This window comes from Neodiprion lecontei, chromosome 6 (genome assembly GCF_021901455.1).
Source record: "Neodiprion lecontei isolate iyNeoLeco1 chromosome 6, iyNeoLeco1.1, whole genome shotgun sequence".
Taxonomy (NCBI): Eukaryota; Metazoa; Arthropoda; class Insecta; order Hymenoptera; family Diprionidae; genus Neodiprion; species Neodiprion lecontei.
This window is the reverse complement of record NC_060265.1, coordinates 2322192-2328387: the sequence shown is the minus strand read 5'-3', so window position 1 is coordinate 2328387 and position 6196 is coordinate 2322192.

Here is a 6196-nt window from a genome sequence, read left to right as displayed (position 1 = left end):
TCGATTGGGCGCAGTCCCAATACGCTGCGATCAACGCATCAAAAGTTACAGCCAAAAAACCAGAACCTGAATTTTCGACATTTTTCAGCAGGTGCTTTTTCGCTCGCCATTTCTCTCCTGTTGGTCCTACGCTCTTTTCGCTGCGATTTCTGAGTTCCTGAGGGTCCAATTGGTCGGATAAGGATCGTTTAAATCGAATCTGAGACCAAAAGTTTTTTGCCAAAAAAAAAAGTAAGGCTAACCCCTTTCCATTTTTGGCGAAAATTTTCGCGATTTTGAAAAGTGCTGGAATCAATTAATTGTAGCACTGATCGGACGTAATTTTGCGAGAGAAATCGATTGGGCGCAGTCCCAATACGCTGCGATCAACGCATCAAAAGTTACAGCCAAAAAACCAGAACCTGAATTTTCGACATTTTTCAGCAGGTGCTTTTTCGCTCGCCATTTCTCTCCTGTTGGTCCTACGCTCTTTTCGCTGCGATTTCTGAGTTCCTGAGGGTCCAATTGGTCGGATAAGGATCGTTTAAATCGAATCTGAGACCAAAAGTTTTTTGCCAAAAAAAAAAGTAAGGCTAACCCCTTTCCATTTTTGGCGAAAATTTTCGCGATTTTGAAAAGTGCTGGAATCAATTAATTGTAGCACTGATCGGACGTAATTTTGCGAGAGAAATCCATTGGGCGCAGTCCCAATACGCTGCGATCAACGCATCAAAAGTTACAGCCAAAAAACCAGAACCTGAATTTCCGACATTCTTCAGCGGGTGCTTTTTCGCTCGCCATTTCTCTCCTGTTGGTCCTACGCTCTTTTCGCTGCGATTTCTGAGTTCCTGAGGGTCCAATTGGTCGGATAAGGATCGTTTAAATCGAATCTGAGACCGAAAGTTTTTTGCCAAAAAAAAAAGTAAGGCTAACCCCTTTCCATTTCTGGCGAAAATTTTCGCGATTTTGGAAAGTGCTGGAATCAATTAATTGTAGCACTGATCGGACGTAATTTTGCGAGAGAAATCGATTGGGCGCAGTCCCAATACGCTGCGATCAACGCATCAAAAGTTACAGCCAGAAAACCAGAACCTGAATTTTCGACATTTTTCAGCAGGTGCTTTTTCGCTCGCCATTTCTCTCCTGTTGGTCCTACGCTCTTTTCGCTGCGATTTCTGAGTTCCTGAGGGTCCAATTGGTCGGGTAAGGATCGTTTAAATCGAATCTGAGACCAAAAGTTTTTTGCCAAAAAAAAAAGTAAGGCTAACCCCTTTCCATTTTTGGCGAAAATTTTCGCGATTTTGAAAAGTGCTGGAATCAATTAATTGTAGCACTGATCGGACGTAATTTTGCGAGAGAAATCGATTGGGCGCAGTCCCAATACGCTGCGATCAACGCATCAAAAGTTACAGCCAAAAAACCAGAACCTGAATTTTCGACATTTTTCAGCAGGTGCTTTTTCGCTCGCCATTTCTCTCCTGTTGGTCCTACGCTCTTTTCGCTGCGATTTCTGAGTTCCTGAGGGTCCAATTGGTCGGATAAGGATCGTTTAAATCGAATCTGAGACCAAAAGTTTTTTGCCAAAAAAAAAAGTAAGGCTAACCCCTTTCCATTTTTGGCGAAAATTTTCGCGATTTTGAAAAGTGCTGGAATCAATTAATTGTAGCACTGATCGGACGTAATTTTGCGAGAGAAATCGATTGGGCGCAGTCCCAATACGCTGCGATCAACGCATCAAAAGTTACAGCCAAAAAACCAGAACCTGAATTTTCGACATTTTTCAGCAGGTGCTTCTTCGCTCGCCATTTCTCTCCTGTTGGTCCTACGCTCTTTTCGCTGCGATTTCTGAGTTCCTGAGGGTCCAATTGGTCGGATAAGGATCGTTCAAATCGAATCCGAGACCAAAAGTTTTTTGCCAAAAAAAAAAGTAAGGCTAACCCCTTTCCATTTTTGGCGAAAATTTTCGCGATTTTGAAAAGTGCTGGAATCAATTAATTGTAGCACTGATCGGACGTAATTTTGCGAGAGAAATCGATTGGGCGCAGTCCCAATACGCTGCGATCAACGCATCAAAAGTTACAGCCAAAAAACCAGAACCTGAATTTTCGACATTTTTCAGCAGGTGCTTTTTCGCTCGCCATTTCTCTCCTGTTGGTCCTACGCTCTTTTCGCTGCGATTTCCGAGTTCCTGAGGGTCCAATTGGTCGGATAAGGATCGTTTAAATCGAATCTGAGACCAAAAGTTTTTTGCCAAAAAAAAAAGTAAGGCTAACCCCTTTCCATTTTTGGCGAAAATTTTCGCGATTTTGAAAAGTGCTGGAATCAATTAATTGTAGCACTGATCGGACGTAATTTTGCGAGAGAAATCGATTGGGCGAAGTCCCAATACGCTGCGATCAACGCATCAAAAGTTACAGCCAAAAAACCAGAACCTGAATTTTCGACATTTTTCAGCAGGTGCTTTTTCGCTCGCCATTTCTCTCCTGTTGGTCCTACGCTCTTTTCGCTGCGATTTCTGAGTTCCTGAGGGTCCAATTGGTCGGATAAGGATCGTTTAAATCGAATCTGAGACCAAAAGTTTTTTGCCAAAAAAAAAAGTAAGGCTAACCCCTTTCCATTTTTGGCGAAAATTTTCGCGATTTTGAAAAGTGCTGGAATCAATTAATTGTAGCACTGATCGGACGTAATTTTGCGAGAGAAATCGATTGGGCGCAGTCCCAATACGCTGCGATCAACGCATCATAAGTTACAGCCAAAAAACCAGAACCTGAATTTTCGACATTTTTCAGCAGGTGCTTTTTCGCTCGCCATTTCTCTCCTGTTGGTCCTACGCTCTTTTCGCTGCGATTTCTGAGTTCCTGAGGGTCCAATTGGTCGGATAAGGATCGTTTAAATCGAATCTGAGACCAAAAGTTTTTTGCCAAAAAAAAAAGTAAGGCTAACCCCTTTCCATTTTTGGCGAAAATTTTCGCGATTTTGAAAAGTGCTGGAATCAATTAATTGTAGCACTGATCGGACGTAATTTTGCGAGAGAAATCGATTGGGCGCAGTCCCAATACGCTGCGATCAACGCATCAAAAGTTACAGCCAAAAAACCAGAACCTGAATTTTCGACATTTTTCAGCAGGTGCTTTTTCGCTCGCCATTTCTCTCCTGTTGGTCCTACGCTCTTTTCGCTGCGATTTCTGAGTTCCTAAGGGTCCAATTGGTCGGATAAGGATCGTTTAAATCGAATCTGAGACCAAAAGTTTTTTGCCAAAAAAAAAAGTAAGGCTAACCCCTTTCCATTTTTGGCGAAAATTTTCGCGATTTTGAAAAGTGCTGGAATCAATTAATTGTAGCACTGATCGGACGTAATTTTGCGAGAGAAATCGATTGGGCGCAGTCCCACTACGCTGCGATCAACGCATCAAAAGTTACAGCCAAAAAACCAGAACCTGAATTTTCGACATTTTTCAGCAGGTGCTTTTTCGCTCGCCATTTCTCTCCTGTTGGTCCTACGCTCTTTTCGCTGCGATTTCTGAGTTCCAGAGGGTCCAATTGGTCGGATAAGGATCGTTTAAATCGAATCTGAGACCAAAAGTTTTTTGCCAAAAAAAAAAGTAAGGCTAACCCCTTTCCATTTTTGGCGAAAATTTTCACGATTTTGAAAAGTGCTGGAATCAATTAATTGTAGCACTGATCGGACGTAATTTTGCGAGAGAAATCGATTGGGCGCAGTCCCAATACGCTGCGATCAACGCATCAAAAGTTACAGCCAAAAAACCAGAACCTGAATTTTCGACATTTTTCAGCAGGTGCTTTTTCGCTCGCCATTTCTCTCCTGTTGGTCCTACGCTCTTTTCGCTGCGATTTCTGAGTTCCTGAGGGTCCAATTGGTCGGATAAGGATCGTTTAAATCGAATCTGAGACCAAAAGTTTTTTGCCAAAAAAAAAAGTAAGGCTAACCCCTTTCCATTTTTGGCGAAAATTTTCGCGATTTTGAAAAGTGCTGGAATCAATTAATTGTAGCACTGATCGGACGTAATTTTGCGAGAGAAATCGATTGGGCGCAGTCCCAATACGCTGCGATCAACGCATCAAAAGTTACAGCCAAAAAACCAGAACCTGAATTTTCGACATTTTTCAGCAGGTGCTTTTTCGCTCGCCATTTCTCTCCTGTTGGTCCTACGCTCTTTTCGCTGCGATTTCTGAGTTCCTGAGGGTCCAATTGGTCGGATAAGGATCGTTTAAATCGAATCTGAGACCAAAAGTTTTTTGCCAAAAAAAAAAGTAAGGCTAACCCCTTTCCATTTTTGGCGAAAATTTTCGCGATTTTGAAAAGTGCTGGAATCAATTAATTGTAGCACTGATCGGACGTAATTTTGCGAGAGAAATCGATTGGGCGCAGTCCCAATACGCTGCGATCAACGCATCAAAAGTTACAGCCAAAAAACCAGAACCTGAATTTTCGACATTTTTCAGCAGGTGCTTTTTCGCTCGCCATTTCTCTCCTGTTGGTCCTACGCTCTTTTCGCTGCGATTTCTGAGTTCCTGAGGGTCCAATTGGTCGGATAAGGATCGTTTAAATCGAATCTGAGACCAAAAGTTTTTTGCCAAAAAAAAAAGTAAGGCTAACCCCTTTCCATTTTTGGCGAAAATTTTCGCGATTTTGAAAAGTGCTGGAATCAATTAATTGTAGCACTGATCGGACGTAATTTTGCGAGAGAAATCGATTGGGCGCAGTCCCAATACGCTGCGATCAACGCATCATAAGTTACAGCCAAAAAACCAGAACCTGAATTTTCGACATTTTTCAGCAGGTGCTTTTTCGCTCGCCATTTCTCTCCTGTTGGTCCTACGCTCTTTTCGCTGCGATTTCTGAGTTCCTGAGGGTCCAATTGGTCGGATAAGGATCGTTTAAATCGAATCTGAGACCAAAAGTTTTTTGCCAAAAAAAAAAGTAAGGCTAACCCCTTTCCATTTTTGGCGAAAATTTTCGCGATTTTGAAAAGTGCTGGAATCAATTAATTGTAGCACTGATCGGACGTAATTTTGCGAGAGAAATCGATTGGGCACAGTCCCAATACGCTGCGATCAACGCATCAAAAGTTACAGCCAAAAAACCAGAACCTGAATTTTCGACATTTTTCAGCAGGTGCTTTTTCGCTCGCCATTTCTCTCCTGTTGGTCCTACGCTCTTTTCGCTGCGATTTCTGAGTTCCTGAGGGTCCAATTGGTCGGATAAGGATCGTTTAAATCGAATCTGAGATCAAAAGTTTTTTGCCAAAAAAAAAAGCAAGGCTAACCCCTTTCCATTTTTGGCGAAAATTTTCGCGATTTTGAAAAGTGCTGGAATCAATTAATTGTAGCACTGATCGGACGTAATTTTGCGAGAGAAATCGATTGGGCGCAGTCCCAATACGCTGCGATCAACGCATCAAAAGTTACAGCCAAAAAACCAGAACCTGAATTTTCGACATTTTTCAGCAGGTGCTTTTTCGCTCGCCATTTCTCTCCTGTTGGTCCTACGCTCTTTTCGCTGCGATTTCTGAGTTCCTGAGGGTCCAATTGGTCGGATAAGGATCGTTTAAATCGAATCTGAGACCAAAAGTTTTTTGCCAAAAAAAAAAGTAAGGCTAACCCCTTTCCATTTTTGGCGAAAATTTTCGCGATTTTGAAAAGTGCTGGAATCAATTAATTGTAGCACTGATCGGACGTAATTTTGCGAGAGAAATCGATTGGGCGCAGTCCCGATACGCTGCGATCAACGCATCAAATGTTACGGCCGAAAAACCGTAAAACTTCCTAGTAATCAGTAGCTGTTGTCCCATCGCTGTTTCAGATGCGCTTCTTGCATTCCATAGTCACAACTTATCACGACGAAAGTCTTTTAAATTGATGTCAGTCCGAAAAATTACTTTCACAAAAAATCGTAATAAAGCAAAGCTCATCAGTTTCAATCACAAAATAAATGTTACGGACATTGCAAAGAAATTCACACAGTATTTCTAATATGATAGGGGAAAAAAATCACAAATCCATAGTTCCAAACTTCAAGTTTATGTAATAACACTTATTCCTACTACAAGTGTTCGAGTGTCAGTGTGCAGTGATTGACAAGTTGCCACATTGTATAAAAATGAAAGACAAAAAGAAGAACAAAAATGTGGTCGATCATTACTCTATAAATCTGACGAATACAAGAGAAAAACAGCGTGCAATATGTCTCATCTTA